This window comes from Arvicanthis niloticus, chromosome 12, assembly GCF_011762505.2.
Source record: "Arvicanthis niloticus isolate mArvNil1 chromosome 12, mArvNil1.pat.X, whole genome shotgun sequence".
In the NCBI taxonomy this organism is placed as follows: domain Eukaryota; kingdom Metazoa; phylum Chordata; class Mammalia; order Rodentia; family Muridae; genus Arvicanthis; species Arvicanthis niloticus.
Window position 1 is genome coordinate 77,702,913 of NC_047669.1, and position 20,112 is coordinate 77,723,024.

Sequence of the window (20,112 nt, forward strand, 5' to 3'; positions counted from 1 at the left end):
CTGAAACAGAGATGTTCCTGTGGGGTCTGTTTTTCTTTCTCCCAGAAGCCTGGTTTGTGTAGCAGGACACATGGCTGCAGAGGCACACAGCACTCAGTCACTTGAGAATGGTGACTCGTTGGGAGTACTCCCATGCTCAGGTGCCAAGACTCTGCAGTCTGAGTCGGGGACATCTCTGACAGTAGTCTGGGCCCTGGATATGAGTGCTGGGTTTGGGCAGGGCCCACCAGCTTCTAGAATTTCCATTTTAGGGACTTTGTGGTGTCAAATCTTTCTCTGACACTGTCCTTCCCACAAAGGGGTGCCTGAAACCCATTTTTGAAACCGTAGCTTATCCTCATGGCCACAACAGCAGGCAGCTATAGGGACAGCCAATTAAGGTGGGACAGTGAAGAGTCCATATTCCAGGGATGTCACAATTGGGATCCAAGGTGCTACTCACCATGGAAACGAAGTTCTGGGATCTGGAATAATCTTACCAGCAGGGAGGTGGGAAGAAGAGAGAAGGGAAAAGGAGGAAGAGATGATGAGGAGGGGTAGGAGGAGGAAAGGGAAGACAGGGAGGAGGAAGGGGAAGAGGAAGACAGGGAGGAGGAGAATAAGGAGGGGAAGGAGGAGGCAGAGGAGAAAAGGGAGGAGGGGAGGAGGAAGGGAAGGAGAAGGGGAGGAGAAGGGGAGGAGAAGGGGAAGGAGGAGGAGAATGGGGAGGGAGAAGAAGAGGAAGGGGAGAAGAGGAAGGAGCCAGAGAAAGGCATGTGTGAGAGAGCATAAGGGAGTGGCTAGCAGAAGCAAAGACCACGGCCCCCATGGCCCTAGACACGTGAGAAGCCCAGGGCTCCCATCTATGTGTCCCTGTAGCTCTGCAGCCCTGTAGCCCCACAGCCCCGCCGCCCGCCGCATGGACTTGAAGCCCTATCTTAGTCACTGTTCTATCGCTGTGAAGAGACACCATGACCAAGGCAACTCTTATAAAATGAAGCATTTACTGAAACAGTTTCAGAGGGTTCGTCCATTATCATGGTAGGAACATGGCGACATGCAGACAGATCCTGGAGCAGTAGCTGAGAGAGCTAGCTCCCGATTTGTAGAGAGGGGAAGAGACAGTAGACCTGGCACGGGCTTTTTGAAAAGCCTACCCCTGATTACATACTTCCTCCAAATAGGCTATACCTCATAATCCTCATCTTATCAAAGAGTTACACGCCCCGTGGCTAAGCATTCAAATATGAGCTTATGGGGGCACTCTTATCCAAGCTCCACAGCCCCACAGCTATCGCCGTCCTAGCGCCACCATCCGGGGGAACGTTTGGCACAGCTGGAGTGCATGGCCCCCACTGCAGCTTCCTCTCATTCATCACTACTGCATCAGAGTTGCAAATGTGGCGGAGTGTTACCCTCTGAGAACAGTAACTGTTGTTGTCTTCACAGAGCCGCTGTGAGCACGAGGAGGGCTCCTCACGATGTCCCTTAAGAGCTTGCTGCTGTACCCTGCTCCTCCCAGCAGAATTGTGTGCAATTCTGCCCAAACTGCACGTGATCGAGTGCTCTCAGGGGGCGAACTCTGGAAGGTGGAGGGAAGGACTCTCTATCTTTGGGGCAACCAGTCTTGGAGACCCAATATTAGCGTTAGAATATAAGCAGCATTGTTGGGAACCTTTCTCTGCCTCAACGCTTCGGGGCTAAGTGCTCTGGTCAAGAGAGAGAGTGGGGCTCTTGGGGCAGGAGATGCAAAGAATGGAGACAAGACAGGGTGTGATCAAGTCTCTTGTCTCATACCAAGTCTCTTTTATCTTGTCTCAAGTCTCTTTTCTCAAGTCTCTTTTATTGAAGGGAATTCTGAGGTATTTATACGCTTTTCCCACATGCCTTGTAGGCGCATGGATACCACGTGCCTTGCAGGTGTTGATATGACATAATCCTTACAGGCATCTATAGCGTGGATAGCATGTGCACTGTGTGCCTTGCAGGCTTGGATACCACGTGCGCCTTACAGGCATATATGGCCTGAATAGCACGTGAACAGCACGTAAACTGCATGCCTTGCAGGCTTGGCTACCACGTGCGCCTTGCAGCTGGGGGCAGTAAACAGCAACACAAAATATGTGGGATATCAGAGTGTGCTTCAGCTGTTGTAGGCCATTGGAAACCAAATCTCTTATCAGGGTATATGGTTCCAGATGGCTGCAAAAGATAATCTAGCCACTTTCTGCTAAAAGTCAGCTCCCAACACAGCATCAGGCCAACCTACTCTTGGCTTGTTGCTGCCTTGTTTGGGGGTGGGAGGAACAGGTGTTTGTATCTCCTCAGGAAGAACTTCACACAACACCCCTAAATATGTTTCCTGAAGACTTCTTCCCAAGCACTAGTCTCCTCTTAAATGAAATACTATAACCTGGCTTCAAAACTCTTCTAAATATTCTCCAAAGGCATGCCCACCCTCCCTAAGGCTTCGGGTCTCCTCCTGTCCCCTCAGGTACTTCCTTCTCGGTCCCCACACCAGTTGTCTTTTAACCCCATGGAAATACCTGTCTGTAGCTTCTTTCCAAGTATGCACCAGCTCAGCTATCTTGGGTGTCTGCATCTGTGGACTCAGGATGGTATCTTACAGCTCTGGTTAATGAGGTTTGTCGCCACCTAGTGGTCATCTAGGGTGAAAGACTCCATCCAGAAGAGAGGTGGATAGTGGCATTTTCTTGTTTGCTGAAGAAGCAGCGTCACTCATAAAAGCACCAAGAAGGTCAGAAGATCCCTGACACAAGTGGGATTTGAAGCAGCATGTGGTAGAAGGTGAGGTTCATATTTCCAGGCAAACAACCAATTGGCCATGAAAATACCCACCAAGCCATAGTGGTCTCTGTTTTCTCCACAGTTTCTTTCCCTGGTCACAGGAAACTGCCCAGCCACTGTCCCACTTGTGCCTTTTGTGTGTGACTGCATGTCCTCTTGGCTGCCTGGCCAGGCTACTGCAGTTGGCCCAGGGATGGGCCTTCACACGTGGATGGATGCATTAGAGTCCCCCTTGGAGTTCTGGACACCGGACTTGAAGAATGAAGCCAGGAGATGGGCAGATGGCATTCTGAACAATCATGAAGACCCGAGTTAGGATCCCCAATAACCGTATGAAAGCCAGATACAGCAGCCTGCTCCTATAACCCTAGCATGGGGACAGAGATGGGAGGATCCCTAGGACTTACTGGCAGCCAGGTTAGACAGTGAGTACAAGGTTCAGTGAGAGACCCTAACTCAAAAAACAAGGTGGAGAATGACAGAGGAAGAGTTCTCATATCAGTAATTGTCCCCTATATGCACGTGCACACAAACACACACACACATGTACTCACATACACACATACAAACATGAACACATACACAAATATGCACACACATACACATGCACAAATGTGCACACATACACACACAAACATACGCAAACAACATGCACACATACAAACATGCACACACATATACACATAAACATGCACAATACATGCACACACAAACATACACAAACATGCATACATACATATACAATTACACATGCAAACATGCACACATATACACACATACATGCACATATACATATATAAGCATGCACATACACAAACATGCACACACACATGCACACATATACACACATACATGCACATATACACATATAAGCATGCACATACACAAACATGCACACATACATGCACACATACATACACAAATATGCTCACATACACACACAAACATGCACACACACATATACACATATGAACATGCACAGACAAGCACACAAACACGCACACACATATCCATACAAACATGTGCATACACACTCATGTACATATACACACATACAATCACAATCAGAATAAAGGCAACCCTTTCCCTGATGGCTAAACAAGTAAAAAGTTTGAAAGACATCTGGCGTTTTTGAGCACATGTCTTGGATGGTGGCCATGTGAACTGAAGAAGGCTGAAGCAGAGGAGGAATATTTGCCTCAAGACTTCGTGACCTGGTCCAGGACTGCTGACCACGGGACCCTCTCTATGGGAGAGAAAACAATTCTGGATATACTGAACTCTGTCATCTGAAGATTCTCACTTTAAAAAATTCCTTTTACTATTTTAAAAATCACTTAATACTTAGTTTTTACCATATGTGTTAATGCATGTGTATCTCTGTGTGGGTGTGCGCACTGTGTGCAGATGCTCACAGGGGTCAGAAGAGAGCGCCACATTCTCTGGAATTGGAGTCGCAGGTGAGGGTGAGCCTCTGACGTGGGTGCTGGGAACTGAACTTGCCGAGGTCCAGCCTCGGCTCGAGGAGGATCCTGAGCAAGGCAGATGAATCTGGGAGCAGCGCTGGTTCAGTGGTGACTCAGCCTCAGTGGTGGATGTGAGCTGTCCGTTCAGGGGCTCTCTCTGTTTCCTGAAGATTCTCACCATTCTTTTTCCTTCTCCTTTCTTCCTTCTTCTCATTCTTTTTCCTTCTGACCAGAGAGCCTGAATCCAGTCTTTTATTTACGAAAGCTACATCATCAAGGATTTGACCATTGTTAACAATTTATTTAAAAAATAATCCTTAAACTTACATAAAAATTTAAAACCCCAGGTCATTAGTTCCAATCCCTGCTTTCTTGAAACAGAAACTAAACACATAGCAAAAGCACATTACCTTGTAGGTGTACACAGCCTGTTCTTCACGGGTAGCCGGGCACAGGGCTTGCGGTTTCCTGGTGCAGCAGACAGCAGTCTTTAGTAACTATTTTCATGTAAGAACAGAAAGGTGACAGACTACTAGGTTATAATAATTTCTTACAACATTTTAAAGTTTATGCAAGTATAGCAGGCATTGTCTTCTTCAATCCTTCAAGTATCTAGGAAAATGAACTGCTGGCTTAATACACTCGTACTTCACCTTTTAATTATGTCACCTTTTAATTCTCTAATCTTTATTTCCGCATCCTACCAAGCCCATGGCCTTATATACCCTCCTTCTAATACCATTTGTTTCCCGATCGTAAACAAGCCTTCCTCCTATAACATAGGTTTATCGTTATCTGTCATTTGCTTGTTTTCTATGCATTCCTTCTTTTCTATCCATGCCTTTTCTTCTTGAGAACACCTTAACTCTCTATCCCTGGTGTCCCCAGGTTCACCCTGGCTGATTAGTGCCCCAGTCATTGGACCAGAAGGTACATGTATCTCCTCATGATTCCAAATTCAAGGCCAAGTCTGTTAATGAAGTATTTCTACAAAGGACTGTGTAGGCTTTTATGCCCTGTGTGGTTATGTTGTCTAGATCAATTCCCATGGCCCTAAAGGCCAAGTGGAAGGCCTGTTCCTCACCCACCACAGCCTCAGACCACATCCATTCCTTGTTCCTGAGAACGGAATCTGTTTTTTATGGAGTGATTAGCTCTGAGTAATGGGGGAAGTTTATCCCCTAGAAAGAGAGATTGAAAGTAACATAGAAAAAACAGTATATCAGCTTCTGGGCAACAGTACACACAAGGATCAATGGCCTGGCAATGCTCCAAGGACATAAACTGTGTCACACCATACACACACACACACACACACACACACACACACACACACACACACAGCTATGTTCTTCCTGGCATGAACTCAAGTCTTCTGCAAGAGCAATGAACAAGATTCTCATATGTCCAAATTACACGTGGCTGAGACTAATCGTGAACCATAGGTGACATTTGCACATAAAACATTTGTGGTGAAGGACCTGTTGTCACTTTATCAGACATGAGCGAGTGAGACAAGGTGTTAGACTCCTTTGGACATTATTCTTTTCTCTGCTCCACACAACTTGTGGTATGCTGTGATTTCCAAAAAGAACTGAGGAATCACTGCCTTAGGATCTGGGGCACTGGGCTCTACTCTTACACATGAAACCCTGAACGGTTAAGCCCTTGGCCTGTAAGCAGCCACAATGTCTAAACATCCTTGGAGGAATTTGTAAAACATAGCTACTGTAGAAATGGTAACCGTTCACAAACACTGTTTAGTGTTGAGGACTTCAGATGTCACTAGCCCTACTTAAAGGGAGCCAAAATAGTTTCTTTTGTTCTGGGTAGGATCAAAGTGATTTTTTTTTTTTTTAACATAGGAGTCTCACAGTAGGGTTTCAGCATTTGAAAGCAACAGGGCATCTTTCTTTGATGCAGTCAAGATAAAAGAGTTGCTGACAGCTTCAAATGGGCAGGAAGCATCCAGATGTTTATGCTGGATCTTCCAGGTCTGGAAATGGATAGAATTCCTCCTCAGGGGGCAGACTAGGTTCCTCTTTAGGACCTGGCTAGACAGACGGTCACTGGTTTCCCCAGTGACACATAAGTCACCCTCTGGAACACAGACATATGATTTTGGTCTTGGTCACTAGGAATCTGTCTAAGTGTGTGAAGGAAAACCACTAATTCATGACTTCACAGATGGTAATATAAGCAAGTGTGCAGTGAAACCAGCAACTAGACCTCTCTCTTGGCTGCAAAGAAAGGTTTATTTGAGGGAATTGGAAGATGTCATGTGTTGCGGCCCAAGCTGCCCCATGTTTGGGGGCCAAAATGTCGGGGACCGCTCTATCAGTGTTGGAACCCACACTTCCAAAAGCCTTGGGTGCTAAGTTGTTAGAGCCCACACTGATCCAAGCTACTCCGGTCCAAGGGCCGGGGGTTCAGCAAGAGAGAGAATGAGGATGGACACGAGGAATGGAGACCAGGCAGAGTGTGATTCAATCCCATTTATTCTTCAGTCTCTCTTCCTAGTCCAAGTTACCAGTCTTGAGTTCCTAGCCCCTAGTTCCTAGTCCCTAGTGCCTCCAAGTTCCAAGCTTCTTTCCAAGCTTCCTTCCAAGTGCCCAATACTTAATAATAATTTCTTCTGTTACTGTGAAAAAAAAAAAACATATCCTGACAAAAGCACTTGTAAGGGACAAAGGACTTATTTGATTGAAAGTCCCAGGTTATAGTTCATCATTTTGGGGAAGTCAAGGCAGAAACTTTGAGGTGCTTGGTCACATTGATGATTGAGAGCAAAGAAAATGGAAATGTCTCACTTCTAAGCCACGACTCTAAGTCACGCCTCTAAGTCACGCCTTTTATCATGCCCTTAGGTCTTGTCTCTAAATCTGATCTCTAAGTCATGCCCTTAAGTCACACACCTTTAAGTCTCACATACCCAAGGGAAGATCCTGGGTATCTAAAACAAGATGTTATCAGAGTGTGCTCAGCTGTTGTAGGCTATTGTAATCAAGTCTCTCATCAGGGTATATGGCTCAAGATGGCTGCAAGGATGATAGCCGCCTTCTGTCGGCCCCCCACAGTCATGACTACCTCTTGGAGGAAGAGAGAACAGCAAAAGTGGGGAGACTTTCTGGTTTTAGAAAAACAGGCAGGGACAAGAGGCAGCCTATAAGATGGAAGTTAGGATAGCAGTAGGGGAGAAGACTCCAGGAGCTAGTGTGTGTAAGCATTTCTGCTCAGATGGAAGGGTATCCTGGGACATGGGTGTTAGTTAGAAGGAGGCTTATTTCCAGACAGATCACACCAGGTCATCACAGTCCCACGAGAAGAGTTTTTATTGGATGGGAGGAGAAAACGAGGAAGAGGAGAAAGAGGAAAAAAAAAGGGGGCAAGGGGTCAGGGACTCAGTCTTTTATTTGGGCCATGATATAGATACCAGGTAATGAATGAGAGGCACAGGTGAGGTGTATGCTGGGAGTGTGTGGTGGTTGCCATGGCAACAGATGCAAGCGGGTCCTTGTCACCTAGGAATGACATCATCGCTGGATTCACAGGCTGACTATAAAGCTGCTTCTAATGCCAACAAGGGGAGCTCAGGAACCACACAGCTCTGAGAGGAAGTCTCCTCAGCAGAGGTGTTGCAGCTCCCAGGGGAAGGCATCCCCAGCTGAGCTCAGGAGCTCAGGAGCCTCAGCCTTGTTTCTTCTTTTCACTTCTTTTTTTCTTTAGTTTTTTACTTCTTGGCTTCTTCTGACAAGAGAGTCACACCAGGGAGGAAATCTCACTATAGAGATTTATTGGAGGGTCCAGGGTATGAAGGGATGAAGCCAGGGATTCTGCTACCAGAAGTGGGCAGCAGGGAACTGGACAAAGGGGCAGAACTTATATAGGATTTCTTAGGGGTTGGAGCTTTTCAGGCAGATATTTCCTGATTGAGGATTGGTGGGATTTCAAGTCCTGAGCTTGGGGAACTCAGGGATTGGTGGGTTTTCCTGTTCAGGAATTGGGTTTTCTGCTCAGGGATTGGTGGATTTTCCTGCTCAGCAATTAGTGGCATTTTTGCCCTCTTTTCCTGCATTAGGGCATGAGTTAGATAGGGTGGGAAGTTCTTCTGGGATGTATCAAGCTTTTGCTGAGGGGCCATCTCTGTGGGGTTGCTGGGGGTTGGGGGGCGAGAGGAGGTGCTGCCACTGTGGGCAGCTCCTGTGGGACAGCTCCTGCTGTGGTATTTCATCAAGGCTTTAGGCTGAGGCAGGAAAGGTGATGCCACTGTGGACAACTCCTGTAGCTACTGTGAAAGCTGCAGGCTGAGGAGAATGTGGTACTGCCATTTTGACAGGAGCCACCATTTTTGCATCTTACCACAGCCGTGGGCTGGGGTGGGAAGCAAGGGGCCAGCCACCACTTTGAGGGATTTTGCAGCCCACTGCTTAGGGACCACAGCTTGGGGGCTTTAATTTGTGTTTATAGGTCCATGCTAACAAGGATCTAGATGTCCCATTAATAGAGATACAAGTATTGGCTCTTCTGACAGAAAAACCTGGTCACAGGTTTCTGAATGAAACTGGGCTTTTGCTTACTTGCTAAAAATCCTTCTTTTTATCTGTCAGGGTGCAGCCCGAGCTGAGCCCAGATTGGAATGCACAACATTGTCAGTGGCACTGCCATCTTGGGAGTTGGGAACCACTTTGGACATAACACTTCCTTCCCATTTAGGATAAGGCTGAGGTTGGTAACTGTGTTTTGAATGGGAAATCAAGTTAATGAAAAAATAAGTGAATGGCAGTCATGGTGGGTGACAGAAGATACAAGTGGATAGAAGACTGGGCTGTAAGTGCAACCTGGCTTGTATCCTTAGTCCCAACTGCTTATACAGTGCTAGGAAAGGGATGGCTGCCCTGGCAGGGGTAGGTGAGGGTTATATGCCATTCATTATCATGGCTGCCATATCTCCTGCATCTTCCGGGTGTGTGTCAGGCTCGTTGTGTTGCCAGCCTTGGGAATCCAGCAACTACTTCACTGAAAGCTGATGTCATGAAAACCCTTCCCTAGCAAGGGAAGTGGTTTCCCCTTGCTGGAATCCGCTCGACTTCCTCCCTTTCATATGGGATGACTGCCTCCAAATGAATGCTTTGCAGAACAGAAAGCTGTGTGTGATGGTTAATAGTGACTGTCAACTTGACAGGACTCAGGGTCACCTGTGTGACAAACCCTTGGGCATATCTGTGAGGAATTTTCTAGATTTGGTTTCAGATGTGGGTGATACCATGGGCTGGGGTACCACGTGAAGAAGAAAGCCAGCTGGGCTTCCTGTTTCTCTTTGCTTCCTGACCATGAATGCAACATGGCCAACTGCCTCATACTTTTGCTACTGTAACACTGAGGGGCATGAGGAACATCTAGAACAAGAGGTAAGGAGGGAGTGATCTGTCCCAGCTACAGGTGGCCACTCACTGGTGGTTCACTTTGTTCATTGTCTTGATTGGTTAAGACAGTAAACTGGTCAAGCTATTCCTAGAGGAGCAGTAAGGTGCACCCATGGATGTGTCTGTGATGGTGCTTTGGTTTCCAGACAGGACTAGATCCTGAGGGCTCTGATCTAACGCATGCATTTGTCCCTTGACAGATTCAAAACAAAATGTCATCATTAGGAGACAGGGCTTAATTGGAGAAAGTAGTTCAGGGATGTGTCCTGGGGATGTATGTTATATGTGGCTATGGCTTCTTTCTGTATCATTTCTATCATGTGGACTTTTTCCTTTCTTCCTGAAGAGAAACAAGATATACCCATCTACCCACCCCAGATAAGGAAACTACAACAGACTAAAGTTAATAACTGCATCAAAATCTAACTTTGTCTTATGGGGGCCCACCAGAGATGACCATGCAGACACAGTTTATAGGCAATTGAGCATTTTTATTCCATCTGGCTGGAACTACACTTAGGTATTTGGGATCCCAGTGTAGCCCCAAGCATTTAGGCTAAGGGACTTTTAAAGGCACAACCCACATGCTGGAACCTCATTTAGATGGAGGTTTTGCATAAGTAGGCATTTTAACAGAAGCCAAGATAAGCAGCTAGTTGGAGGGGGAGGAGGTTTGCATAAGCAAGCGTTTAACAGATGCTAAGTAAGTTAGCTGGGGCTCTTGACCTCATTTCTAGAATAGAGTTGAACAAATTTCTGCAGGATTCTCAATCAAGGAGATCAAATTCTAGTTAATTTGATGAGGCCTAAGATGGCCTCAGCAAGAGAACAAGATGAGGGAACCCGTGCACTGTCTTGCCCTGTCACAGGTGAACCAATGAGTTTATTGGGGGTACCTACAATAGTATGGGTGAGGGGTGGCTTACAGGAGCAGCAATATCTTAGAAGCAGCTGTATCACTGACAACCCACAATGTAATTGATGGATGACTTAGGAAAGCTGCAATCCTGGTGCTTTCTGCAGGGTAGCTTTTGACTCTCTGCTCACCGGTAGATCGCAGCTTGTGGATCTGTGACCTCTCCCAGGAACCCATCTGGGCAGAGGACCCTCTCCAGCTGCTGATCACTGCTTGCTTCTATAACCCTGGAGAAGGACTCCCTCGAAGTGCACAAATTCCAGCTTTTCCTAGTCATAAGAAGTGTGTTTAGTTTATTTACTCCCCAGTCTTATAAGCCTCCCACCTCCTTTGAGAAGGGAATGTTTCAGTGTAGAGGAGATGACCGTGTAGCATCTTGCTGTCCCTTTTCTCAGCTTCCCGTCACCATGGCGTGAATGCTGCTCTGTCAGACCCTCCCCTCCACAGTGAACTGACACCTATAAAATCATAAGTCAAATTACATCCCTTGAGTTGTCCTGGCAACGAAAGAAGCAAAGATCACATTCGCTTTTTACCTGTCTGAACTTGTTTGCAGGTTGTGGCCCGCCATGACTGTGTAAGCATGGTAATAGAACAGAACTGATGTGTAGCTGGGATGATCTAAGATGGGTTAGGTCAGACCCTGGCCCACAGACTCTCGGCCTGAGCTCTGATTTCAGCAGAGGATGAGCAGCTTTTGTGTTTCATGGCGGGTAACTCAATGCTGACAGTAATTTGCTACAAATCTGGGCTGCAGGCTCTTTGTTCTGTAGACTTCACCCAAGGCATGCACGAGGAATGCTTAAACTGTGGATAGTTCATACCACTGGAAGAAGTGATGTTGAATGGGTGAGCATTCCTCTTATCTTTCAGGGGGAAGGCTCTAGAGCATCTTGTGTGCTTCTCAGGAGTTCTGAATGTTAAGTCCCACCACCCAAAGCAGTTTCCTTGGCAATACTGGCTCTTCTTCGTTTTTGGCCTCATCGTTGGCGGTTTCATCTGTGCACATGACCTCACTTGGAAATAAGGACGTTGCAGTTTTGAGCTAGTGGAGATGAGGCTGTATTAGAGGAGGGAAGGTTGACTTTCAATCCTATGTGCCTGGTGTCCTGATAAGAAGAAACAGGAAGCTCTATGAGAAGCCATATGATTTCAGAAGCAGGGGCTGGAGTATGAGATGTGTCCTCCATACACTCACTCTTTGGACACTCAGGCCCTGATTGGCTATTCTTGGAGCTAGGTTTTGGAGCTGGAGACTTACTGAAAGACTTACATCACTTGGAGTGGGCTTTTGGGAGCTGTTTTGCAGCTGCTCTCTGGTCTTCTGGCTCTGGCTATCTGTTGTGGATTTGGTTTAATGGTACATGTGTTAATTTGGTCCCCCAAATTACATGGAGATCCACATATCTGCATGTAAGAAGCTGAGGTACCTTGTTCCCAGTTTGTTTTGATTGATCAATAAAGTTGCCAGCAGCCAATGGCTGGTCAGGGAGACAGAGGCAGAACTTTTAGGATACCTGAGTAAGGGAAAGAAAGAAAGAGGGGGGAGGAGGAAGGAGAAGGGGGGAAGGATAGCCACTATGCTGGGAAAGGAGTAGCTGCCATGCCTGAGAAGGCAGGACAGAGGGACAGCCAGGGAAGAGTAGCCCCGGGGGGTGGGGGGGCTCCCCAACTGGGTGTAGGGCAACAAAGATGAAATGTAGATTTTAGTAAGTAATAACTCAGGACTATCAGAGGGGAGGTGTTAGCCACATGGAGTTTAGAGAGTGGCCCAGCCACTGAGCTGTTTGAGACATATCAAAATATAAAGGCTGTGTGTATGTCTTTCATTTGGGAGCCTAGAACATTGGGGTGGGTAGCAAGGAACGCACTGCTACCGCCTGGACGATTTGAGTAGAGATTAATTGTCAAATACAATAGCCATCTGCTGCCCTGCTTTCCACCAAGGATTCTCCCTCTGAAGACACAAGCCAAAATAAACCCTCTCTTCCACAAGTAGCTTTTGATCACAGTGTTTATTTATGGCAACAAAAAGCAACCAATACATTCATTAAGGATGGCCGACTATCTGTCAACCTAGTGGGGTTAGGAGGCACATCCCTAGGCCTGGGTTTGAGGATATTTACAGAGAGGACTGGCTGAGGTGGGAAGCTTACACTCAGAATAGATGGCACCTTCCAACCAGCAGCCAATTATAAAGAGGATGCTGTAACCAAGAGACGAGACCCAGTGGTTTGCACAGAGGAAATGTCGTGAGGAGACTACAAGGCAGAGATCCAGGCATCAGCACCCTGGATTCCACCTGCAGAGGAATGTCTCTCCCAGGCATCTTCAGATGTTGGTAACCACTGACCTTTGTGGAATAGCGTCTATTTTTCTAGTCTCTGTCTGTCACACAGACAGAGATTGTCTCCCCACATGGTCTTCCCTCCCTGTGTCTGAGATACTCTTAACCTTGTATGAACTCAATTAGTGAGGAGTGATTTTATTTCTAAATAAGGAGCATCCAAGGTGCTGGAGGTTAAGGCTCAGGCATGTCTGTTTTGAGGAGCTGCATTTCACCCACAAGAGCCTGCTTGATAAATGTTCCTATCTGAAGCCAAAGTTAATTCAATTCTCCTCCCCAGAAACAAGAAGAGCCCCTCTGAAGCTAACAAAAACATCTGGGGAGTTTTGTTTCCTCAGCAACGAGCAGCTCTGGTGCAAGTACCTATGACCATAAAAGGACGCCACACTTCTTTCTCAGCATGCATACCTGTGCTGCGGCAGTCATCAAGTCATGCCTGAGGCAAGGCTCATCAGTAAAAATAGAACGGAATAAACTAGACTAGGAGCTCCCAGAGGCGATCTCTGCTTCTCTCTCCTTTGTTTGCAAAACACATTTTGCCTTTGAAATTTTGAGATTGTTGTCACTGCTAACCCTTATTTTACTCTGTGACAATTGCTAGTGTATGGACTGTGTGACTCTCAGGAAAACTATCCGTTGTGGGGTGGGGGGAATTCCTGGCATAGGGCCTGGGGCCCAGTTGAAGTCCTTAAATGTAGTACAGTCTTCTGGGAGACCTGGAACAAAACAGCATGGTTGTTTGAACATTTTCCTGGGGAGACAAAAACCAAAAACCTCCTGCAAGGCACCAGTGATAAACCAGGCATGGTCTCAGCAAGGTCCAACCCAGGGAGCCAATGAGCTTACTGTGCTTATAGAGCATGGACATAGGGTTATCTACATACAGGGTGACCCCGAGGAGTCTCCCAATCTGAAAGGCTCATTCAGCAGGGATGATAGTTTCTTAAGGGCTGCATAGGTGGGGAGGCCCATCATTTAACTTTCCCCAGTCAGCTGCTGAGACCACTAGACCACATAGGATTAAGGCAGAATCCTGAATGTGTGTGTGTGTGTGTGTGTTTTGCAGGAGGCAGTGGCTGAGACCTCACGTCAGTTTTTGATAACCCTCTCCACCCCTCCCTGTGGGGAATGTCGATAGGTCCTGCTAGTAGCCACAGCCTCAGCTGATGAACATGTCAAAATCTGTTACATTTGGAGGACACCATTCTGCAACACTCACAGATGCCTGTCAACTGCTCAGGTGGTCCTGATATGCTTCTTGTTGCCAGGAGGACAGTTGGGTCTTGTGGACTCCAGTACGGATCTGGGAACTCACTGGCCCAATGCTGTGAGTATGTGTTCTATTGTGATCTTTCACCCAAGGGAGGGGCTTGTATTTAGGGGTGTGGGAGTGTGTGTGGGATACTAGGAGGAGCTGAAAGAAGTCAGTTAGACAACATGCTACCAGGTAGGGTTGTCTCTCTGGCAACTGGTTTTGAGATCTTTCACACACATAGAATTTTGTGCATTCATGAAGCCAAGCTGGGGCTAGTGTCAGGCTCCCGAACCTTGCTGTGGTGGTTTGGATCTGAAGCAACCCCCAACCCAAAAGACTTATGTATTAGAGGCTTGGCCATCAGCCTGTGCAGGTATTAGGAGGTGGTGGGAAAGAAGTTAGGCCACTAGAGACATATCCCTCTATTCTCTCTTTGCTTCCCAGCTGCTCTTTGGTGAATGGGACAACTTTACCTACTGCATGCTCCTAGCCTCATCATAGCCATGGGAACCATGTGACAGTAGACTGAAACCTCTGGACAAAAACCTTTCAAGTTGATGTCCTCAAGTGCTTAGTCTCACGGAGAAGAAGCTAATACAAACCTCCAGAACTATGAGAGATCTCTGTAGGCTCAGATCTTTCAAAACCTAATTTAATAAGGATTCTTAAGTGCTTTAACCTCCCTTCTAGCTCACCACCCACAAGAGGTAGTGAGTGGGAAGGAACGGTTAATAAGGCAAAGAGGATGTGTTTGGAAGTAGTTCTTTGGGGGCAATTCCAGTCTTCGTGGTCAGGATATCAGCAGTTCAGTTCACAAGACTCAGCAGCAGCAGCTTGATCCAGAAGAGACTTCGAGGCTCTGCCACTCTGCCTGAGTCCACACAGAAGCAGCAAGAAGCCACCTGAATTGCATGAGAAGTTCTTTGGTGCGTTTCTCTCTATGTACAAATGATGGCCAGCTAAGAAGGCAAGGAGAACCAATGCCACAGCACCATCAGTGAAGGCCAGCATCAGCAAAGCCCAACAAAGACCAGCAGAGTGGCAAGGTGAACCAATGCCACACAGCCCTGTCCACTGTCTGTTAGGTTATATTTATATTCTTTCCAAATATCATATGCTCTCTCAATGTCCACTCCTGCAAAACATCAAATGCCCCCTTTCTAGGTAGCTTCCAGAAAAACCCAAAACCACATGTCTGTTCTTAGCAAAACACCTTCCCCATGTGTCTGCTTCAACAAAATATCCTCTCATAAGACAGCTTCCAGAAAAACATTACATAACACAACTGAGTCTCCAAAGAAACTAGAAATTTCCACTTCAGAACTCCTTTCTTTATAAGCTTAGCCCTGCCTCAAGAGTTTTATTGTGGTAATACTAACAACATAAAGTGAGGGAGAACATACCTAAGATATTAACACAGCTGCATCTTCTCCTCACAGGTAAAACAACAGAACGATCTACTCATGATCCACAAGTTCTTCAGCACCGTCAATTGTGAAGGTCTGTTGAGTCATATCCTCTGCAGTCCCTTTCCTTTGAGTTATATTGCTTGTGAATATGGTGCCACCACAGGACAGAAGAGGGATTGCCTCCCTTGTTTGCATGTGCCTTTGGAAAGTAGAGTTTCTAGTTGGCAGCAGAAAAAGAAGTCAGACATGGACACAGGAACGGCACTTCCTTTACTGTTCTGTGGCTTTGAAGATGGAGAGTAGAGGTAAACCCAGCCTGGGACCTTGGAAGCTTCTAGAAATAAGGATCTTATGGGACCCTGAACAGAGAACCAAGCCACGTTTGCCTGGGCTTTTTCCTCAAGATCTGCAAGGCATCGACTGAGCACTGCTGCAGCCTGGTGCAGCCAGGCACAGACTGAGAGTCTCTGCAGCCTGGTGAAGCCTGGCACCAACTGAACGCTGCTTCAGCTTGGTGCAGCCTAGCACTGACTGAGTGCCTCCTCAGCCTGGTGCAGTCTGGCACAGAATTGAGCACCTCTGCAATCTACCACATCTGTGGAAGTTTATTACTTGGCAACAGAAAACTGATAGGGTGATGTCACCGTGAATGGCCAACAGCTTCCATTTCATGGATCTCAGAAGTAATGGCCCCGGAAATCCAGCTGCCTTGTTGTGATGAAGCTCCTGCAATCTCATGGAAGGGTCCACACAGACAGGAACCATGACCCTCAGCTGCAACCAAGCCCGCTATTTGAATGTTTGGTTCTCCGTCTATGGAACTATTTGGGAGAAATTAGGAGGTGTGGCCTTGTTGGGGTAGGCTTTGAGTTTCAAAAGTCCGTGCCCAACTTGGGCTCTTTCTCTCTGCTTGCAACTTAATGGATCAGACATGAGCTCATAGCCACTGCTCCAGCGCCAGGCCTGCCTCCCTGCTGTGATGGTCATGGACTAACCCTTTGAAATGGTAAGCAACACCCTAATTAAATGCTTCCTTTATAAACTGCCTTGGTAGTGATCTCTTTACAGAAGTAACTAAGACACTGGCTGTTCAGCCCCATGGATGAGCCTCCTTACAAACGGCCCCATCTGACACAAAAGGACATCCATGGCGGTCACATGTTTGTTTTTGTTTGCCAACTTGGGAGAATTTAGAATTACTCTGAAGCCCTCTCTCCCCAACATGCATCTGTAAAATCCTGTCGAGAAAGCAATTGATGGGGAAGACCCGCCCTGCATGTAGGCACCTACCAATGGGCAACCTAGAGACAAAGCAGCCCAATGAGAGAGCAGACCCAGAGACAACGTTGTCCAGTGAGAGAGCAGTGTGGGTGTAATTGCTGGTGTTTCCTCTTGAACTTGCGGCTGACCTCCGCTGCTGTCAAGAGAGTCCATCTTCTCTGTCCTTTCAACCAGACTGAAGAATCAGACAGAGACTCTCTCCAGGGAGAAGCTGAGGGACCAGCTTCCCGGACTGAACAGCTATTGGATTCTCAGCCTCCTGAGGGCGCAGTGGGCCATCACTAAACTACCCAATTCTTGCTGTGTATTCGGGTTCAACAAAGCCCCAGATGTATGTGTTCAGTTGGTCTGCTCCTCTAGAGAGCTGTTTGATGTACCTTCCTAAGGCTACAGAATAACAGACTGTTCTTCTTTTCTGAAGCCGCCACAATTCATGGTGGTGGAGTAGGCTAATTTTTCAGTTGTTTGCCGTCCACGATAAGAAGCTTGTGCCTCTGGTGACATGCCGAAGGTGGTACATCCATCAAAGACCAAGCTTCCTGAGAGAAGATACAGCTTTTGCAATCCCAAAGCCACATTGCCCTGGTTCACTGTCCTCCCAGGTGTGGACAGAGGGCATTTTGCAAACTCTTGGCTATAGGAGGATTTATGAGCCTAGTACCCTTGTTTTGCCACACTCAGAAAAAAAACGCTAATAGTCCTGTCAAGGGTGCAATGGGTCAACCATCTCAGACCACTCAGGTGGGTCTGAAACTGGGCATGGTGCTGGGAACTAAGTGAACTCTATCGTCAGTTTTAAAGTGATCAGAGTTTTGACATATGATTCTAATTAAAATAGCCCAATGTAAAATAAAAGAAAATCAAAGTCTCCCCCCTCCGTGCGGATGTACATTCATCTCAGTATTATTTATAGTTTTGAGAACCTGAAGCCAGCATAAGGCTGAGCCAGATGGGTGTTTCCATAGTTGCTGTGATATATTATAATGATATTGTGATCGTAATGTAACATATTATTATGGAGCCATTAAATGATATGGGACCATGGTTTTATTAAAGCCTTAAATTTCAAAGGCTATAAAATTGCATATTCAACTACTATATTCTATATAATATATAGAAATGTATAGTTATTGAATTAAATATTTCTAATAGTTAAGGTGTAGGCACAATTGAATGCTTTAGGATAAATGATTTTTAAATAACGTTGGTACATCTATAAAACATCATGCTGCTTAGCCACTTAAAGAATAACACAGAAGTTTGTGCGTAACCTGCGGCTGTGAGGGTATGGTAGCAGCCCGGGACTGCTGGTGGGAGGCAGCACAAGTGTCGAGCCATAAGACAGCAGTGACATGTCTCCTGGAGACCAGCCTATTTGCTATCACTGCAAACATCTTCAGTGATTCATGGAAAAATCAATCAACTTTAGCCCCATAGCCATCTCTCAGTGGGTGGAGTGCTCACCTATCACGAACGAAACTTGTGCTGAAACAACATAAAAGCTGGGTGTGGAGATGGAGAAGGAAGGTCAGAAGTTCAAGGTCATCCTTGGCTACAAAATTATTTTGTGGCTAGCCTGGGCTACCATATGAGACCGTGTCCAAGAAAGCTCAAATAGTATTAATTATGCTAATAAACTTCACATTTCAGAGTGGTTTTGGGTTCACAGTCAAAGTGAGCAGAGGACTATGAAAGTGTGTATACATCCTGGTCCCCTCCATACACAGCTTCCCACCACTGCCATCTGACCAGTGGGTCTGCACCAACTCTTGTTTGTCAGGAGCCATCATAGGACAAGCTAAAAACTAGCAGGTGATCTTCCTGAGAAGAACATCTTAAATTAACCTCTAAGATGGAACTCCAATAGGCAAGGCCCAGGAGAAAATCATTTTAGGAAAGATTCCTGCTATTAATATGCTTGCCCTGTTATTATTAAACATATATAACAATCACTAGGTATTAGCCTACTCATTTTGAGCTGATCTCTGCAGAAATACGAAGTTAATTGCTTCTAGATAGTAAGTAACCAGACTTCCTACTCCCCAGAACTATCACTACTATTCCAAGAGGTTGTAAAATCATTAACCAAAGGTCATAAAAGGGGACTAACAATTTATTACAGGTGCTAGGACAGAAGATAAAATATTGACTGGGTTTATCTATACAAAACTTCACTAATAACTTAGTTATGATTTTTAACTCTCAGTGAACCTGTGGAGCTGTGGAGCTGTGACAGGTGATAAATGTTTAGCCAGATAATTCTCTGTTGTAAACTTCTATTTCAATTTATGATTTGATTTTTATATGTGAACTTGTGATGAACTTTTAAAAATGTGATCCTGTATTCTGAAAGATGTATAAGAGCTGAGGACAAAAGAGAAGAGTCAGAACTGAGATGAGGAGAACTTTTTAGACAGAACCCAGGAAGAACTTAGAAGGAAAGGCATAGCATTGGGAGAAAAGGAATTGAGAGTGAGAGCATTACTGTGACATCAGAGCAGGGGGAGAGAGCAAGATTAGGAGAGTGCAGAGTGGAATAATGTAGAAAGTATAAGGCAACTTAAAAAACTAAGAGCAGTATGCAGAATGCAGAGGGAAAGAGGAAAAAAGAAGACGCTACAGAGAGAGCAGAAGGAGCAGGCAGGCTTCGCCTTACCATGGGACACAGCAGGTCTTAATAACCAGGCAGGCTTAGTCTTATTAAAAGAACAAAGCTTTCTTCTTACAGACTTGGGTTTAATTCATTTAGCAATAAAAGGGAAGAAGCTTTTCTTTTGCTATGCAATAAAGATTGGAGCTCAGTTTTTCATCCAGAATGAGTGAGTTCTTTCTGTGCCGATGCTTAGTCTTTTTCTCCATATGTGTGTGTGTGTGTGTGTGTGTGTGTGTGTGTAATTGTGAGAATGCATGCAAGCTGAGCCTAACTGGTTTGAGTGGAAATGTATAAATGCACATGCATAAATCTGTATTTGAACTTATGTGAGTTTATACATATTTGTTTATGTAAAAGTTTTTTTCTTCTGCGAGCGTTATTCTCTTCTCCTGGTTCAATAGAAGTTAGTCGCTCCAAACTTCCCCCTAGCAAGCGGCATCTGGACATAAGGGAAAAGGCTCTAGCAATGAGTCTTTTACTTAATTTCCTACTGTTTTAGGATGAGGTGCGAAGTGTCAGAACTGCAGTTTCTGGTCTCAGAGGAACACAGAAGGCAGGTTACTTGTTCTCACCCA

At 45.9% G+C, this 20,112-nt stretch overlaps 1 long non-coding RNA gene across 1 annotated transcript in view; it reads left to right on the forward strand.

Annotated features, from left to right (window-relative positions):
* Positions 1-19,673, forward strand: part of LOC143444111 (uncharacterized) — a 41,496-nt gene extending 21,823 nt beyond the window's left edge. Inside the window, exons 2-4 of the long non-coding RNA XR_013113678.1 lie at positions 13,220-14,266; positions 14,639-15,240; positions 15,634-19,673. This is a non-coding gene — a long non-coding RNA (uncharacterized LOC143444111). The remainder of the gene's footprint in view (positions 1-13,219; positions 14,267-14,638; positions 15,241-15,633) is intronic.
* The last annotated feature ends 439 nt before the right edge of the window (positions 19,674-20,112 follow it).